The sequence below is a fragment of the Strigops habroptila genome, chromosome 3 (genome assembly GCF_004027225.2).
Source record: "Strigops habroptila isolate Jane chromosome 3, bStrHab1.2.pri, whole genome shotgun sequence".
Lineage (NCBI taxonomy): Eukaryota > Metazoa > Chordata > Aves > Psittaciformes > Psittacidae > Strigops > Strigops habroptila.
The window spans coordinates 74131179-74151561 of NC_044279.2; the positions used below are offsets into that span (position 1 = coordinate 74131179).

At 37.1% G+C, this 20383-nt stretch overlaps 1 protein-coding gene across 5 annotated transcripts in view; it reads left to right on the forward strand.

Annotated features, from left to right (window-relative positions):
• LARGE1 (LARGE xylosyl- and glucuronyltransferase 1) overlaps window positions 1-20383 on the forward strand; it is a 277729-nt gene that overhangs the window by 16534 nt on the left and 240812 nt on the right. For 4 of the 5 annotated variants that reach the window (XR_003990374.1, XR_003990375.1, XR_003990373.1 and 1 more), the window contains exon 3: window positions 1810-1967. The exons of the other annotated variant lie outside the window; for it this stretch is intronic. The gene's annotated coding sequence lies outside the window, so the exon portion shown is untranslated. The remainder of the gene's footprint in view (window positions 1-1809; window positions 1968-20383) is intronic. 5 annotated transcript variants of the gene reach the window in all.

Here is a 20383-nt window from a genome sequence, read left to right on the forward strand (position 1 = left end):
ATTGGATCTTATAGCTATCTGTGTCTGGTAAGGAACTGGCAAAAAGGAGAGCCAGACAGTACTGGGAAATTCTGGAATAATATTCAAGACAGCTATAGCCAAGTTGGCGGTTGGGTGCTTAGTTTATACATGTGTTTATAGGAAGTATATTCCTGGCCTAATAGGGTTAACCAGTATAAATTCTTACTGGTTTCTTCTGTATCCACTTGGTTTGCCTATATCTGTACAGATTTTCATAGTTTCAGCAGCTCATAAGTGAAAAAGTTTGTAAAGCTGAAGTGGGATGGGGATGCTTGGGATGTAGAAAGTTTCATACAGAGTATGAGTATGTTCTGCAAGTTGCATGCTGCTGGCTTTTGAAGGGTTTTTTGAGCATGGAAGACAGTAAAACAGTAAGAGAATTATGGCTCTGTAAAACCAAGTGCTATTTTTTTCTTTGTTCCTTGATGACTGTCCCTTTGCGTTCATATAGCAGAAGTATGTTACAACTCTGTTTTAAATCAACTCTTTGGTTGCTCGTGGAGTTATAATGTGCCTTGAGGTTTGAAAGAGGTGCTGTATAAATTCAATCACACTTAAAACCAACTAAACAAAAGAAGTTGATGGAAATAAAACTCATCCCTGGTCAGGTACTTGGTAGACCTGTTTGTTGTGAGAACTGTGTAAGTCCTTGGGAAGATTGTCTCTGCACCAGAACCCCTCATTCAGTCAGTTTCAATCACAACAGGCAGTAGAGTTTCTAGCCACACAGGTCCAGTGGGACCAAAAGGGGTCCAAATAGATAGCTGAGGTATTAAAAGCGCAAGCATTTCATGTGACTAGGAGATCTGTCTTTCAGGTTTGAAGGACTTCATTTACAAATCTGTCCAAACCCCCCCATAACTTAGTAAAATGACTCCCTGTTGCTTCACTGGCAGGCTTGCAAGATTCTTTAGTGTACAGGTAACTCCTGGTAAGAAGAAAGATTGTTATCCTACTGAAGCCTGGAGAGAACATTTTGTGACTGCTCTGAAACAAACAAAAAACCCCCATAGTTGAAGGTTTGACCACATTAATATGATTAAATGTTGATTGTTTGAGTGGAAGAAGTTGGTAGGATTCCTCATTGATTTGTGATTTTTGTTTTTTACAAATGCACTTCTTTACTCTTGCGTCCATATAAGGTGCTTTTTGCTTTTATGAATTTATTTTTATACATTTTTTGCATTCAGTGTATGCAAATTGATCCACTTCTGTTTTTCTGCTTTTACAATTGTAATATTGAAGCTGACTGTTGTCCAGAGTAGATTTCGTTTTTGTATTGTCTTTCCTTCAAAATGTTAGTCTGACAGTAAATTGTGTAGTGTTTTGTTTTTCCCCTAGGGGTAGTTGCAGAGATTAGCAGGACAATGAAATAGTAGGGGAAAGCATCTGGAAGGTAAGACTTTCCAGATGGATATCCTATTGAGATATAATAATGGATATGCTTGGTATTTTATTTTGTTTTTCAAGAGAGTAGGGTGCAAAAATTTTACTCTGCATCTCTTAGTATTTTCATTTGTCTCTTTTTCATAATGAGGTGTTTGCTAATGCCAGAGGAATTAATCTAATCATCTAACCTGATGGAATCAGGCTGTAGAATTCCAGCAACTATTCCTGGCTCCAGGAATTAAAAATCCATAAATAATGATTAAGCTGTATCTAGTGCTGAGATTTTCCATCATAATTTTTAAGATTTTTAAGTCATAATGAAGGTACCACATTTCATAGTTTGACCCACTGATTGTTTTATCTTGCATTGTCAGTTATGTGTCCTGGTTTCTTCCCCAGGTATTTCTGTAGGAAGCCAGTTGAAAAGTATGGATTGAAAGCACAGACCATTCAGAAAATATAGTACACAAGTGCCCAGCTGACCTTGAGAAAATATTTAAAGAGCATGAATCGAGCAAAAATTACGGGAGCTCAAAAGACGAGATGCCTATACTGAGGTTAGTAGCAGCAAATCTTGAGTGGTATAAAGAATCACAGTTTTTCAAAGAAGCTAAAAGTTTCAAATTAACTTCTCTAGCAAGATTAAAAACCTATATGCTATTTAGAATTATTCTTTACCTTCCTTCTAAAACTCCTTGTTGCTTTTTGGCTGGCCCAAGATTCAGTATTACCAGTCAAAGTACAATATTTTCCCACAAGATGACTTGTAATTGAAGGAAAAGAACAAGTTATGTTTCAGTAGAGTTCTTAAAATCACTCTATTAAAATTTAAACTAACCTGTCCTGTCTCTGGAAATAAGCAAATTCTTTTTCCCTGTAAGGCTAACCGATTTCTTCTCTAAGCCAAGCAGTAACCTGATATTTTTTCTGAACAAAGTAAAAATCAATAACTGAACTTGGACAATCTGCTCCCATGATAACTGCAGTCTACTGTTACTTTCCTGCATTGGCAGCATTGAGCTGCAATTCAGGTCCTTTTTGGATTATAACCTATTATTATTTGGTTATAATAGAAGATCCTTTATAATTTCAAATGAGTTTTCAAGGAAATTTTACGATAATTGGTCACTTCATCTGTATGTTTACCTGAATGATCTTTATAGGAGCATGAGATAAGTGAGGGGAGAGTAGAAAGAAGGAAGACTTACAAGATTGGCTACATCACAAAGCATCTCAGACTGAAGTGTTGTTCTGTTTTTGGGGTAGGCATCTGACTAGAGCCACCCCAAGCTGACATCTGTGGAGTATGTGATCAACTTTCTGTTGTCCCTGAAATTCAGTACTGAAGCATGAATCTCAGTCAACATAAATCTCAGAAGATTAGTACTCATCTGTTACCCTCAAGAGATTTAGTAGTAGATAAAACTGCACTAAGGCACATTTCTGTGGAATTCTCTTCACTGATGCCATTAACTACATTTAGCACTCTTAAAAACTTCAAACATAGAAGATTAAAAACCTCACAAGTTCCTCCTTGAGCTTTTCATGGAGTGGTCTATTACGCAAGTCATCTCCCTGTCTATCTTCCAAGCATATATGGATTTTTTTGTGGTATTTGGAAGTTATCTTTAAACTAGATGTGTGAATGTTTTCTAGGAATGGCAGTGGGTGATACTCTCTAATGGAGATTTTCCCCTACCCCTGAAACTGATCTCCTTCTTATCTAAACAGTTGCACTGTTCATATTATAAAAATCTGTATTTAGATCTATCTGCATGTGAATGGAAAATATTGAACTGGTTTTTGTTTTGTGTTTAAAACATTAAAGGGTGGATGAGGGAATAAGTTTGTTTTAGGAATGGAATAACACCTGAAACCAAGCCAAAAATACTTTTTGGCATATCTTTTATCTTAATATATTATGTGCTAGACCCATTCCATGTATCACTTCTGCCATGAGAGATGGTATGCTAACTTACAGAACAAGGATTACTTTGCACCTTCTCTATTAAATTTGTGAACACAAATGAGGGGGTAGAGGAAAGATTAGTTGCTTCATCTTAAAAGAAGTTCAGAGCCACAGTAGCTGTAAATTACTGCCTTTTTCTTTTTTTTTTTCCTTTTTCTTCTTTTAACCTGATGCAGGCTTAAAAATATTCACCAGACTTGTGAATTCAAGAACAGACTGCTGCATTAGCATGTTTGGTCATGTTTTGCTTTCTCTGCCAAGAATTGTTTTTCTATCTATTAATTGGAGCTGTCGCTGTGCATACTGAAGTAATAGTGATTTTTACATGCTGAACCAGCATACCAAACAGTAATTAGCCACAAGTTCAAAGTTCTACTCCCTGGTGTATTGGTAAAGGTTCACAACTAAAGTACTGCCTTCATCTCATGGACTCTATTTCCATTTCAAGTTGATATTAGAAGCGGGAGATAATTCTTTACTATATGTTCCCTTGCAAGTGGATATTAGACCCAAGTTAATCAGCACCATAACTTAAAGGAAGGTGGTCTGCTGGGTGACAGTTGGTTTGGACATTATGTGTGTAAATACTCAGCGTGTTCCTGAGTTGGAACTTCTAAAAGATTCTTGTAAAACACAAAAGAAAGGATATGTTTAGTTAATTGTGCATTTTTCGGCTATTGATAATATCAATTTCATAGAGTTGATACGTGGTGCTGTCAAATAGTAGGCTGATCCTGCTTGGATGACTGAAGTGTTGTCCTCTTGGACAAGCTGTCTGTACTAATTTACTCAAAACACTGGGACTGGTGCAGAGGAGAAGCAACAGTTTGCACATGTATTTACGCCCAGTGGAAATCTGAAGACAAAGCAAAGTGGTTACTGACTTCTTACACTTCAGATTAAATTATTTTAAAATCAGGGCTGTAGTGTCTTTATGACCATTTCAGGATGGTTAAAACCTCAGATCCATCTATCAAGACTGATAAATATTAGTGCATGACCAGAATGTGATAGATAACAGCACCCTTAGAAACACTTGGCCACTACTGGTGTAGAAGTGGAGATTTATAAAAGAAATACTAAGATTTTATGAATTCAGTGTGAGTGGAAATGCACAGGTGTGTAAGCACCCGAAGAAACAGCTGAACAAAGCAGAACAATTAAAAGTGTGGCCTGTATTGATAAGAAAGAGCACCATTCCCAGGACAACATTCTCAACAGTAAAATTGAGGAATATGGTTTTCAAGACCAAAAGACCTGTGCTTTGATAAAGCCGATGCACAGATAGCTTGTCAGCAGAAGACCCTCCATCCTAGCACAAGAAAGGTGGAAAAAGGCTTTGACATACCATGTATACCATTCCTCTTCCTGTTAGGTTACAAGGAAAACAGATGTATATTTCAAGTGAGGAAACAAAAATAACCAGACGGTACTGCCAGAGTAGCAACTGGCCTAAGATTTTTGGAAATTGAATTTAGGCTGAGAACTACCTCATAATAGCTGATGATGCCTAGGAACTGTGGAGACATGGTATGGACTTGACAGCTATGATCTCTTGTCATGTCTGTGCAGTTTACTTGGGCACGTGTATCTTGGTGCTTGTGAGAGTATTATGCTTGAACATGTAAATGAACGAAATCTATGAGAGAATGTTAGTGAGTAAACCCAATTTTTTTTGAGACTTCGTAAAGCAATACCATGCTTTACGAACCATGAGTTCTTGTATTTTACAGTAATTTCTATATAAAGAAGATACGGCTTACCATTTCTCAAAATTTCCATCATTAGAATGGTCATTTTGTACTGGTTTATTAGTTAAAAGATGTTGTGATAATTTCCAAGAAGGCAGCCTGTGAAAAATCTGGGGAAAGAAAAATCTGGAGAACTTGTTAGTTTGTAAAACAAGTTCTACATCTGATAATACTGAATTGTTATATTTCAGACACATGAACAACCTACTTCTGTGGATACTATTATTGTCTTGAAATTTGCTTTGGAAGCTTTTGCTGATTTCATTAGAAATTTCTTTAAAAGCGTTAATTTCCTTTCCTTTTAGAGAAATTTACTTATTGTTTGTTTCCTCGATCTTGATCATTGTAATCAATCCAACTGTTTGTGAACTCTTGACCACCCATAGTATGCAAGCCAGAAAATATGGGAAATAAAAATATGCTGTGTTGAATTACTTCCTTTTGTAAATTTGGTGTGTTACTCAACGTTTTTATCTAATCTTTGGACTTTTTGTACTGGCACATGTAAATTGTCTCATGTAAGCATTCTTGAGGGTGGTATTTGTGTTTAATGAAGTCTGTAAGAATCTTTCTGGAATTTTTGTGCCTTGACCCTTCGTTGGTTGGAAAAAGGGTTCGTGTTGGGATTTTTTTGGCTCTTGTGTATGTGGTTTTACATGTACAGCTCCTTTTCATGCATCTTGCGAAGTGTTATAAATGATGTGGATTCTAATGGTGTGAAGTAAAGGCAAAATCAGTGCAATCTCCTTTGGATGCCTAGCACAGCTGATTGCCACAACTGAGGCTGTGTTTCATTTCTGGCTGTTGTTATTAGGTCTTTTTCGTTGAAGTTTCCATTGGCTGGAGGAAATCCTTTTTTTTTTTTTTTTTTTTTTTTTTTTTTTTTTTTTTTGGGTAGACCATGAACAGCTCGAGGATGATGAATCGCTGGTGGAACAGTGTTTGCCCCACTGGCAGTCCTGCCAGGACCTTGAAGGCAGCACCAGAGGCGGGTTTGGAGGACTGTGAGATGTTCCCTTGCACCTGGCTTTGAACTGACAGTAGGCAAGTCTCTTGCAGGCAGGAAGGCTGCTGTGTTCTGCCAAGCTGGAATAGAGATTTTGGAAAAATTGCTTCCATTTTTTGACCTAATTACAGTTAATTACGATAATTTTCCCTGGAAGTGAATTGATGCAGGGATCAATGTGATGCGGCCATGTTCTCATCTGGGAAAAAAGGCTGACGTTTCCTAGCATGCTAGAGGTTGTACAAAAGGTTTTTGAGTGTTTGTGTGTTTGACTAGTATGTTCTTTAGAAAATTTAACCCTTTCAGAACGTGAGACCTACTGCTCTAGAACTTAAGTTTTTTTGCTAAATCTCTTCACAGTTTCCAATAGTTCCAGCATGGACTTTTTCAGTTTTCTTAGTTTATTCCTTCAGAAATATAGACACAAATGGTGGAAAAATACACCTATAGTAATTGTTCTTTCCTTTAAGCATTGTGAGAGAGGCCACCAATTGAGCCACGGGCTAAATGCAGCTCCAGCGTCTCTGTTCCATCACATTTCATGTTATGTGACTGTGACACACCCGCATGTTGCAGGAGAAAAATGTGTCTTCCTCAGCTTTGTATAGCAACTTTGGTTGTCTTGAGATTTCCACACAGCACACACAGAGCTTGAGAGGTAATGTATGTCCATGGTATTGAGCTCTGAGATTCCAGCACTGATAGTGGCTGATAGTCTGAGCCAGAATTGAGAGCCAGTGGTAGAAACTGCTGTTGAAAAGACATACTGATGCCAAGCTGTGAGAGAGGAAAAATGAGTTAAGTGAAAGGGGAAAGTCAGTGTTGAAATTTTTTGGGATATTTTTCTCTGTTTTTTGATTTTGTTATTAATATGTACTGAAATTTATACAAAACAGAGAGCAAAAATGACAATCCCCTTCGCCCTGGAGTGTTTATGTCAAGTTTAGCATGGTGAAATTCTCATGTTTATGGAACACTTTCGTACATAGGTAGTTAGGAATCTAGTAGTAATAGGGGTACTGGATCTTAACTGCTGAACTGTTAAGTTGCTCAAAGATGCATCACAGAAAACGTGCAAGACCATAAAATTAAAAACTAAGCACTCTAAGAAATGTCAGAATTAAGGTTGCCTATGCAGCTGTTAGTTAAACCTGTTGTGCAGACATTTCCTGGAGGAGATAGCAGATATTTTACCTCACAATATGACTTGACAGCTTGAAACTTTAATGGAACGCACTATTCCGAAGAATGTTTTGATGCTTCAGAATCAACTTCTATGGTACTTCTCAATCAGATATGTAATTTTCTATATTACAGGCTGAAATGTTTCATTTTGGGCATTTGAGTGGCTGTGACCCTGCTCCATGTCTTTCCTTAAAACATCCTGAGACACCTGAAAGATAGGCATGTTGATTGACCTCATTGGTTAGATTGCATGTTGCGTGATGCAACGTGGTCATACAAAATGCTTGTTGCTCAGTGATTTATGACTGGAGATGTATAAAGCTCAGCCAGTAGCAGTGAAGTTACACAAATGACCTCCTTGTGATAGATTGTAAATTGGAAAGCATGGCGTAACAATCTGAACAAAATCAGTGTGCAGGGAGGCAGACAGCATAGAAACCCCCTCAGATTTGGGGGTTTTGGCAAAGGTATAAATGTGTGGAAACGGGACCTTGCATTGAAGTTTGTGTGATACTTTACAACCTAAGAATCACGACTTGTGCTCTCTATAACTAGCTAAGGAAGCTTTTATCGCTCTCTTTTGCAAAAAAAAAAAGTACTGTATTTATCAAATTTTCTCTTCTTTGGTGGTGTTGTAAGCACTGCTTAAATACAGAGCACTGTTTAAATACAAAATCAGAATACTAGCTGGTCCTGACTGATCACTCCAGACCCAAGCCTCTTCATGGCTCTAGCATAGTAGGATAGTTCTTCTTTCTGCTAATTATACTGAGCTGTTTAAATGAATTGTAACAGTGTGCAGAATACATTATTAACACTGGGAAAGAGCCAAGTAACCAGCTTGGTGATTCCTACATCACATTTTTTTTATTCTGTCAGAGATCCATGAAAGTTCTTCATAACTAAACTGAACTTTTTTTTTTCTTTGATGATGGTGGTGATAGTGTGAATGAGAAGAGAAGGAACAGTGGAAGTGGTAAAATAGAAGTCAAGGTAGCTGTTTAGGGAGGGCTAAAGTTTCTGATCATCTTGATCTACAGGGCTGAACTTGAGAGCTGAGCTGGTTAGCACTATGAAATATGTTATAGCATTTTGAGTTGTCCTGGAAGATGCATGGGTGACAGTGGGAGCCCTTTTAGAGAGGAAAAGTTGAGTCCGCTTGCTCCCTGTATTCATGCAGTACAAAAGTATGAATGCAAATAATTTTAAGTCCTACTTTGAAAATTCATTTTTCCATGTTAAATTTCGCTTGACTTTTTTTCAGGAAGTCTGGCATGATACCCAGTACTGTGGAGGTGGTTTTGAAGATTTTGCTAATAGCTCAAGACTGTAAAACTTTTCAGTGGGGAAAAAAGTGGGCCCAAGACATCTACAACTTCTCAAGTTCTTGGGGTTTGCATACCAGGGGTTTCTATCAATCAGCCATGCCAGTATATAAGTGTATGATACCAAAAAGTGAGTTCTGTTGCCAGCATTTGTGCTTTTCCTATTTGTAAGAATCAGTAGGAATCACGTCATCTTTTTTCCTAGGCAATCTTAACAGGAGTTCTTTGCAGCTATTGACAGTCTTTCTCATAATGAGAGAATGCACCAAAAGCTTTTAGCTTACTTCCTGGAGCAGGCAGAAATGCTTCTTAGATCTCCAGCAGACTATTAAAGAATTAGTGTCATCATTCCTACCAGTTTGCCCATTTTCTGGTGGGTGATAATTGTGTTTAGTGAATAATAAACACTTATGTTGTGAACTTTTTTTTTTACTGCTCCTAACTTTCTCAATGGACAGCTGCCAACTTCATCTATCCTTGAAGTAAGCCAAGAGAATATGTAGGCTTTAAAATGAGTCTCTATGTAAGTGCTGTAAAAGAAGCTGTTTTCCTTAAAATAAGAAGTACAAAAGCCTGTAGAATTGTAAAAAAAAAAATTGTGATGGTGATAAACTTATTTTAGAGGATGACAAAATTGTTATTGCCTGAAACCCAAACACTGCCACACTGATGATGTGAAAGTTAATCTGACTGAGTTTCATTATCCACCTTCAGAAAGGACGAAAGGACAAGACATGGACTTTTAAGATACTTTAAGAAAAATAATAATAAAAAAATCTATCTTATGAATTTGCCCTAGATTAATAAATTTGTTTGCCACAGATGAGTAAGTTAACCTCATAATTTTAGTTAGACAAGCAAGCCAGTAGTAATGCTGATTCTGTTGTTCCTTAATGACTTCCTGAATATAAACACAGAAATGTTGCTCTTGAAAAGGGGAGAAACGACATACCACAGTTTTGTATCATATTTGAATATACTGACCATGACCCGCATTTCCACTGTCTTTCCTGAGAGCTGGTTTTCATGGCTTGAGCGGCACATGTACCCCTGTTCCCTTTATTGTCTCGAAAGTTCAATCGAGCGTCTTTACCTTTGGTGGAATTTCAAAATCCCCTGAATCTGGGCTACAGTGCCTCTGGTATATTCCTTCTTAACCACTGGGTTGATCTAAGTTCTTATAATTTGATTCTTTTCATCAGATCTTTAGTGAATATAGTGTCTTCTTAAACAGTTTTAAGTATAGAACAGAAGTAGAGGACAAAAAGTATTTTTAGAGTAAGTGGTTGTCTGCAGGCCTATTTGTTGTTCCTAAGCATCATGTCTAGATAGATATAACTTCATCTACTAAGCTATATGTATCTTTATGTCAACCTGTTGAGACTCCTCAAAGCCAAGACTGCCTAGTCTTACTTCTGCAAAGCCATTTTGAAATCACTGTAGAAATGTTGATTGTCGTGTGCTCCCAGGTCTCTGGATGTCCTGTAGCAAATCTTATGACTCCCCTAGTGTTTATCACCGATTTGTTAAATAATTGGGGTTGGAAGGTACCTCAGGAAGTCAACTAGTCCTGTGTCTTGCTCATGGTACAGTTTACATTAAGCCAGTCAGAAGAACAGCCTTTTTTGCTAATTAACCGCTAAGTCAAGACTGCATTAGACATGAGAAACATTTTACAGCAAAATCCCTGTAAACTTTTAAAACACGTCTTAAAAAATGTTTTACTTTCCCTCAGTTGTATTTTATGGGCCTCTTTCTCTTCCCTTCCTTAATTTTCTCCCCTTTCAAGCAGTGCTTTCTTGAGTGTTCTATTTCTGTGATGAATTATTCTGTTTGCAGCAATGGAAAGTCATGCTTTTGCCTAATGCCTTTTATTAAGTTGCAGGCAGCTGGAACCATGGCTGCCTTTCTCTGCCAATATTGATTAACAGGGGAGGGGAGTGCGAGACCCATTGTGGGAAATGAAACAGAGAACGGTGACAGGAGATATCGAACTCTCATAACATCTTTTTTCATTGCAGTGTGTTAAATACCTTTAGAAAACATGTTTGGGGGAATTACATTCAGTAGTGTTTGCTGGCAGTATGTAAAGAGTCTTTAAGATTAAAGACTTCCGCAACCTGCAGTACAACAGGTTGAAGAAGATAACTAGTATTAAGGGAAGGGGTAGTACTGCCGGCTACAGGGCACCTGGCAGCTCTCTAAGAAAGTGAAATTTTGTTGGTGTTGGAAAGTGAAAGTTACCTATGATGTTCTAAAGTGTGTGTGAGGAAGGTGGCCTGATGTCTGTTTCGCAGTGTACTTGGATTTCTCAGCTCTGCTGCCTCTTTTCTGAGCACTAAAACTTGCTTGTGCTTCAGAGGAAAGCAAGAGAGATGTTTTAGTATTTCAATTAACAGACAAAGCAAAGTTGCTAGTATAGGATGCATAGTAAAGAAAGTGCTTCCACAGAAGCCTGAAAGGAAAAATAAGGAACTTGGCTTGTCATCTGTGCCACTGAAGTGATGTTTATCAGTAAAGTAGTTTTAATAGATTCAGTATCTGGTCAGCTAAGCTGAAGCGAAAAGCATTGCCTGTGTACATAGCACTCTGTGAAGCTTTATAATAAAAGAACAGGAACAGAAATAATTGCTAATCTTGCAGCAGTATGTGACATCTAAAGGGACGATTTAACTGGTGCTGTATGATTCATGGCAGTGGCAAAGGCTGGAAAACTAAGGAAACAGTTGTGGGAAGCTTCCTGATTTTATAATGGATTCTTAAAGTAGCATTCAGGTTGTTAGAACAGGAAAAAAAAAAGTGTATTTTCCACTGTTGGGGATGCTGTGCAACCTCCCCTCTCTCTGGGGCCAGGAGACATGAAATATTGATGCAGTGGGAGATATTTCTGTAACACCTTTGACAGAGTACTGTGGGGTAGGTTCTTTCATCCCTTTTAAGTCTGATGTGTGTTCTGAAGTTCTGTCCTTCAGCCAGCCAAGTCGAGTTCCCTTAGGAAGTGGAAACTTCATCAAGTGCTGGTGGCCATTCTGTTATGTACTCTAATTCAGGAGAAAAAAAAGGGAGCTGGAGCTTTGCGAAAGTTTAGACCTGTATTTGATTTGAAAAGGCAAAGCTAGGCTGCTTCAATAAGCAAAAAATTCCCTTGCACCTCTTTCTGTTTTCTCAGGCTCCTTTCTAGCTTCAGGTGGTGACAGTCTTACAGCAGGGCTTAGAGTATCTTTGCAGCTTTATGATGTATGTAGATCTGTATGTAAATGAAAGTTTAAGATTTGCAGAAGGCAATAAATCTTGTGTCCATTTGCCTTGCAAAATTTCTTATCCACAGTTGGTGAGTGGGAGAGTATATTTGTTACTGGCAGAGCCTGTCAAATCTATAATTCACAATTGTTTTAAAAAAATGATATTATAATCCAACTTTCTAGAATGTTTCCTAGTACTAAAAGTTTTAAAACAAATGTGTTTAGTTCAGACTGGAGATTTTGCTAAGGTCGGTTCTCGTGACTGGGAGCTGGCAGGGTTATAGCTGTTACTAGATAGATATTCATTACACTGACAGTATAATGAACATTTTTTTTCAGTCACTGAAACTATTTCTTCTGATCCCTTTATGTGGAAAAGTTTGGTCTGCTTTTCTGTCTTGCCTGTATTAGCAGTATATGATGTAACCTTTTTATTCAGATCAAAGACAGGTTTCTGGATCTTTTCTTTATATATATTTTTATGCATATGTATATATATATAAAATTATTTTTATATTCAGTGTCAAATTAATTTTTGGAATGTGCGGTGATCCTTGTTTTCAGGATGAGCTGTTATTCTTCCCTCCTACCTCACACCTCCAGTATGTATGACTTGTGAGTAAGCTTCCATTTCTGCCCTCTCTTCTTTGAAGCTGGCAACCTTATCTGTGCTTCGTCCTATGCATATGTACGTAGCTGCAGTGTGCGTGAGCAGTAGAAGCTGTTTACCACAACTGCTTCCAAGGGAAATTATTTATACAGGTGGTATATATCACCAAGGAATTGTTTTACAATCCAAAATTTCTTATCATATGTACCTATCAAATATTATTGTCTGCAGATGATCAGACAGTAATGTATTGCAATTCTTTTGCATTAACGTAAAGATTTTGTGTTTATTCCTTGCTGCAGGAGGTCATCACAGTATTTTCAGTGATAAAACTTAACTCTGTCCTGTACAGCCAGAAATGATTAGGAATTATATTAGTGTATCATTTGCCATATACCATAGGTGCCAAAACTAGAAAGACATTTGTTCTTCTGACCTGCGACAGCTCTCTTACATCTTAATGAGTTTTATTATTTAGTCGTATGACTAGGCATATTAGTCAGCAAGTAGATTGCCTCATTTTGGCCTAATTCATTGATTTCTAGAGGAGAAAAATCTAGTCAGTAATTCTACTTGACTCAGGATTTGGAAAGGTGCCTAAGAAAATGGTTGTTCTGTACCTTGGACTACTCCTGGGCCTTCATAATTGGTCATATGTTGTGTTTTTGCCCACTCTGCTCTGCTACTATTCCTTATCCTATTGTAAACAGGAGGTTTTAGATAAGTCGTATTTTAGTTTAATTAATGGACAGTTCACTTGAGTTTACTGTCCTATTTGTAAAGGCAGTATCAGCATGGAAACATGATCCAGATTTTACTTTTGATAGTGGTTTATTCCAAAGGAATGCTACTTTTAATTCTTTGTCAATAAATCCAGGCTGCTTCATGACATTTTCACTTCTCTCCCCTAAAAGGATGCCTTCATCATAGAAGGGCTGGGAGCAACTGGGGAGGGTGGAGGAATTTGTTCTTATTCTGATAATATCCTGAAGGTCTGCACTCAGTTCAGTGGGGAGAGGCCAGATAATTTTAAGTGTCTTTTCCCAGTCACAGGCGAATTTTTGAAGAAGGATAACTGTTGTGCACAGGAACTGAGAGATACACCCTTAAGAATGTGAGCCCTTTTGGGGATTTATGTAAATGCCACATTTTTAGTAAAAGTTGATAGGAGAATGTTACTACAATTGTTTAGGTTTTGGAAGAGTTTTCAGCCTACATTTTGTGTAATGTTCAAAAGTTACAACAGTTATCTCCTAACAGAAGCTGTAAAACCAGGTTTATGTGTGAAGGATTCTTTTGGAAAAATGTACATGCATTGCTTAGGTTCAAGCATGTCTCCTTATACAACAAAGATATTTGTTGATTGGTTCTGGAAGCCTGTGGTTCTTTGCCATGTGTGAAGGCCTGCCCTCATGTAAAAGATTATGTTTAAAGTGAGGAGATGTGTTTGCCTAAGCCATGACCAGACAGCACTGGATAGCGAGGGCCTGAACCCCTAGCTTCTCTCTTCAAGGGAAATGCTATAGCAGTAATGACAACTAAGTTAGAACTAGGTTAATGCTCAGACTAATGTTGTTCTAGGTTCTTTCTTTAAAATCTTCACTGAAATTATGTAAAGATACAGGCCTCAGACATGAGGATAATTCCCAGTGGGACTTTCAGTGGAAACTGAATTCCTGATTTATGTCCCTGTGTTTGAAAATTCTCCCTGTCCAAGCTTAAAAGTGCAGTGTTTCATGGATGAGATTTTTTTTTCTTCCCTTTTTTTTTTTTTAACCTAACAAATCTAATTAAAACCCAGGATAAATCACTAAAATAGAAATTCTTTAAAATTGTGAAAGAGGATATCTAACAATCACATTGGTAACTGTCATTCTGGGAGTTGGAAATAAAGTATAGTTGAAAGAATTTCCTTGTCCTTTGTATTAACATAGAGGCAGAAAAAGCAAAGTTGTTGGGAGGCAGATTTGATTAAACCTGCTTCTTTGCTCTTCTCTCCAATAATTGGCATATATATGAGTCTTGAAGCCATAATTACATCTGAGAGAAATACAGGGTTCTTTTGTCAAGTAGACTCCATGTTGTGAGTCTTGAAATCTCTCTGGCAGAAAACAAGATGCAACTGAAGGTGCCGCTGTGATGCCATGCCTTTAATTATGGGCATATGCTTGCAAGGATACATACATATGTAAATAGATAAAATTTAAGAATGTACATGTTTTTCCAGTCTTTTGCATCCAAGCCAGCACGGGAGAACGTAATTTGGCTCTTCTGGCTGCATATGAAAATCGCTAGGTAGAGCCTTAAAGAATCTGAAACCTATATAAGTAATTGCATGAGTGAAGTTCTGCAAAGCCGTGGCAGATACAAGCTGCAGTTAGGAGGTGTGATCACAGCTTCTGCAAATAAACAAAAACTGGATTTAATGTAGCTAGTGTAGGAACTAAGAGTGTGGTCTGTGGGTTTTAGCAGTGATGGCACTGACTATCCCAGGGCTTCTGGTTCTTGTATACTTGGCCACTAAAACCTGAAGGTGCATGTACCCTATGCATGTCAGTCGCTTTGCTACGAGCTTGTTGTGTCTGTTCGCAGGACAGTTAAACACCGTTGCAACCCACATGGAGATTTTTTTGGTGCATTTTTTGTTGTTTCTGAAGGCTCAAATCTTGCTGGTGTTCATTAGCTAAGCACTGTGGCTGGATATGACTTTTACTCCCATTCCATGAGCACCAGTTCCATGTCCTAAAGCAGTGAGCAGTGAAGGTTAAGTACTTAACTTATAAGCATCAAATATCTCTCTCCCCCTCACAATTAGATACTCACCTGAGAGGCTTCATATAGCAGACTGCAATTTGTTATAGTTTCAAAGCAATGAGTGAGAATGCTTGATGACTTACTGGGTTTTATTCTGGGGGCTGTAAATTAGAACTCTAGCACATGAATTTAACAAAAAAAGTATTCCTTTGAGGCAAGGCTTCTATGAAAAATTCGTATGTGAAGTCAAGGATTACATACATGGAGACACTGGAAAACTGAGCTGTATTATTAACATGTCAAAGAAATTAGTTTAACTTGATTAGATCTTTTTGTGTGGATACTTTCTCTTCCCAATTGAATTACAACAAACGAAATAGAGCTCTCTTGATTCTGAGCACAGATGTTTACACAGCCTCTAGATGTAATATAGCTAATCTACTTGGATTCTACATGTATAGTTAACATGGATTAATTTTCCTGAATGTCCTCAGATATAGACAAAGCAGTATTACTGACTCTTATCTGTTTACTGCTAGCACTGATTTTTGAATGCCTGTCTGACAAGAATTGAGAAAAGTTAGTGTTTCTTCTGTACTCTGTACCAGCTCTTCTACATGGAAGTTAACCAAGTGAAAATGAGTTACCCTTTATCTTCTTGCAGCTGTCAATTTTGTCTTTAATGTGGTGCTCAGCTGAGAATACCAAATTTGCTCCCATGCTCACTGAGCTTTCCTCATCAATTTACCAGGATAAAAATGGGTGGTGAAAGGCTAGATGGAAAATGCGAAGTAAAAATGACTCCAAAGTAAATGTACCTATCAGATAACTATCTTCTTTAATGTACTTTATATAAGTGCAGGCACATGCTTTAAAAATAACATGAGCATGAGAGATTCTCTGAAGCACAAAGAGAAACAAAATCATGTTTGATATATTTACAGAAGTATGATTTGCAGCCCACACAATATCTGATTGCTCTGGGACTGAAGGCCTCCCATATGGAAGTAGGGGGGAAGAACAGCACAGACTCCTTTTTGAAAATGCTGTATTTGAGGTTTTTGGTAAGTTATGCCTTTTTGTATTTTTTTTTTTTTCATTATGGGCCTTTTCTTCTGCAGTAATTCTAAACTAGATTTTTATGGTGATATCAAGGACAGTATCTACATGTGAGTGGGAAGAAGAATTTGAAGAAATTGTCTTATTGATAAATATCATCTAAAAACGCCAGTTTTGAAAAAATCCCCAATATTCATTATTTGCATATCAGACATTGAAGTTTGTTAGATTAACCCTTGAAAGGTTATGCTTTTGACAAGGGAAAAGAAGTTTGGCACTTTCTTTTGTTGTTGTTATTTTTAAATTTATGTTTATGTTATTCTCTTCAAGTGCTGAACATAATACTGCTTCATCAGGGCTTCTTTGCAGTTGTGCATTATTAAACTGGTGGTTGGTTTTGTTTTTATCTAAAAAAAATAGAGAATTTTCTTTCTCTTCATACAGTGAGGTCAAAATAGAAATCTAGATTCAAACTTGCATAAAATTACAAAATGTGGACCCATTTATACTATGTTTTCTTAAATAAAAGTGCTGAGATGCTCAAAACCATAACTGTACAGTGACGAATGTTTATCATGTAGAATTGACAATAGAATCATGAACAGTGGCAGTAACATGTAATTGGTGCTGTTTTTACTGGGCTTCATTTGTGATGCTCTTTTCAATAGTGTAAAATAACTTTTCCCACTTTTATCAGTTCAGATTGTCTTTTCCTCATTCATTTGACTGTGTTTCTGTCCCCCAAAGGTTTTATCGGGAATAGAACTTAATGTGGCATACAGGGTGTTTATGTTTGTTTCTTTTATTTGCACGTGATAATCACCAACTATCTCAGCAAAGATCTGGGAATAGTTTCTTAGCTGCAGCTGCAGAGGAAGTAAAAAAAAAAAAAAAAAAGTATTTGCGTGTGTCCTATGTAAACGGGCTTTTAAAAAATCCATTTCTCAGCATCTGTTATAACAGCAATGACTTATTTTATTTTAAAAGCAGATTTCTGGAGTCTGGAAAATTTTCTTCTCTGCAAGTTCTTTACAGCTATTATTTACGCCATTTAAAAGTGGTGCTGTTTCAGCCAGTGCTTGCTGTACTAGTTGTGAAAGGGAAATCTTTATGGATGACCACCATAACAAGCAGTGTTGTCAGATAAATGCAACTGAGCAAGTGCTCAATGCTGCAAATCTGGGGCAGAATGAGTTACAGACTTGCTGCAGTTAAAGCATTGCCCATGTTTTAATTTTCATCTTGGTTATATTGAAATAATGTAATTATTTCAGTAGTTCAAGAAAGTACATGCTGATTACGGTGGTTTGATATTGTTCTTTGGACTATTTCTTGGTGTGAATTCTAGGCTAGATTAGTAGAGGGTGGTATAGCAAGCCAATTGGATGCATTGATAAAGTTGTACTCTATATATTGCTAACTCAGAGTCTCTCTACTTTGCGTTCTTCAAAGGACTGTATTCCCTTCATCCTGCTCATACCCATAGTAGTATTGGAATTGCCTTACTAAGTTGGAGAAGGGACATAGAGTTCATTTAATCACATGTAGATGTTGATATCTGGCTTTATTCAAGTACTTGGAATTTCCTTTGGAAGGTTAAAATTAGTGTTGAAAGAATAACAGAATAGATGAACTTTTGTGTCTTCTGAAAATAATTACATAGTTAAATCAGAAACAGTAATATATATAGTAATACATACAACTTATAGTATAAAACCAGGGTCATTTCAGGTCTATGAGGTCAACTTGTGGAAACTGTAATTGGAATTTCCCTGAACCTTTTTGTTGAGGCAGAGGCTTTCTAAACAGAATCCCATTTAATTAGTGCTGTGCTATGTGCCATTCACCTTATTTTTAGACTCAGCTCTTCTGAAAATAGAAAGGGAAGGAGGAGGAGAACAGAAAAAAAAGTGGTAATAGCACAGATTTGCTTCTCAGCTCCCCCTGTTATGAGCAGTTTGCGGGCAGGTGATCACTGTGCTGTCTGTAACACAGATGAAGCTTAGTAATCAAAACCAATTATCTTTATATGTGCTGTCACCTTTTCCTCTCAATTCTACTTCCAAATAGTATTTAGATTATTGCAGCCACAGACTCCTTTGGATCATTAGGGCCATAGTCAAGACTTTAATTTACCACCAGTCTTTTAACAGTGATTCACAGTTTGAAACCTGCTGTTCGTAACAGTCAGAAATCCCAAACAAAATCTGTGCACTGTCCCTCTACAACCATAATCATAAAAACAGCTCTTGCTTAAACCAGGACAAAAGTTCATAACCTAATAAAAAGAAAAGTTGGACCAAGAATTAGGGGAGAGCTAGTGTGATATTATTATTTAGTTGGAAAATGAAACAATTATGATGTGACTAAATTGTGTTGGTCTTCACCCAAATTTATAGATAGAACTCATTTCTCTTGAGTCACATACCATTGTTTTTCATAGGAAACCACCATTGTTTTTAATCTCAATCTGTCAGTTAAGAAAGTTAAATAGGAGTTTTGGTGCTGCTGAAAGTTGTACCAAAGTATAATTGTAAACTATATGGAAGTGTTTACCAGAGAAGGAAGTGCCATTTTACAGCTCTTCTGTTTGGATTCCTTGCTTGATCATTGTAGAAATTTCTATATTGCAGTGCCCAAAGCCATGCTTGTTCTTTCACCTGGTCAGGCAAGCATTTCTATAATCATCATTGTCCTACTTAGATCAAACAAGAGTGATTAACACCTTTAAATGTTATATTTGAAATTCATTTTGTCTCTTTTCACCAGTAATCCCTTCTGATTGATTACATGTTTCTGAGTGTTTTAAAGTCATGTACTAACTTGTCTGTATATTTTCCATTTAAAAGTTCTGAATTATATTTGTTGCCATAGCAATACTCGGTTAAAGATTCATAGTATGGCTTTTTATTTTCTTTCTACCATGGAAAAAAAATTGTCCAGAGTTTAAATCTTGGAATACCAAAGGTAGCTATAGTGGTAGGAAGGCCTATGGCTTTTGGTTGCGTCCTGTTCCAGGGGACCTTGTCTTAAAGCTAAAACTGATATGGGAAAGAAGTCCCTACAGAAGAAATCACTTTTCTTTGTCCATTCTTGTTTCTCCATTAAAATGTGATGTGCATTTGTATTTCATCCTTTGATCTCTAAGAACTTGAAATGGTGCCACTCTTCTTGGGATTGCGAACGCAGAATGGGCAAAAAGTAGGCTCTGAAATTGTCATTCATCGCTAATATCTCATCAGCTGTCTTCATAAATCTGTTTTGAGTAGTTCCTTGTCAATATTTAAAATTTTGTTGGAGTGTCAGCAATTGCAGCCTTAGTAAACAACTAAAACCCTACATAAAGCTACATTTCTGAATAGCTCTGATTAAGTTTAAACTGAGTTCTCTTCCCAGATTCAAGACTAGTAGGCGGCCTTGGAAAAGTTTGTCTCGAGTGTGTTCATGCTTTTTTGTTGAATGTTTCTAGACTTGGCTGGTCATAGAACACTGGACAAAAAGGTCTTGATTAACTGTGTGTGATGTTTCATATTTTGTTATTGAATACATAATTTGACAAGTGTGGTAATTAACAATGAGATCTCAGTATTTTTGTTTCTTCTATGGAGGATTCAACATCTTGAAGTCGAAAAGAGCTGTTTGAATTTCATGTGGTTTCAAGAGCAGCTGTTGTTTCCATGTGCCCAATGAACTGTAGGAGCATAAAGAAGCTAGACAGTATTGGATTTAGGGGGAAATAGCAAGTCGAGTTCAGTATTTTGTCCATATCAGTTGATTACAGAAGTGTAAAACAGTGTAATACAGGGTAATGAATGTTTTCAATTTTTTAATTGGAAGAGGTAGAGTTTGAACAAATACTACCTTAAACCACGCTTGCTTTTGCTCCTGTTCCAGCAGTGTATCTTTTTTCCCTTTTTTTTTTTTAATTGAAAAAGAGAAACACAACTTCCCATTGTGCTAGGAAATTCTATTCAAGCTTTTGTAATGTTTATTTAAAGGGTTAATGGGGGCTGAGGGAAAATATTAAATACTACACTTCATGGAAGCTCCCCAGCTGCTATCAGAATCCATG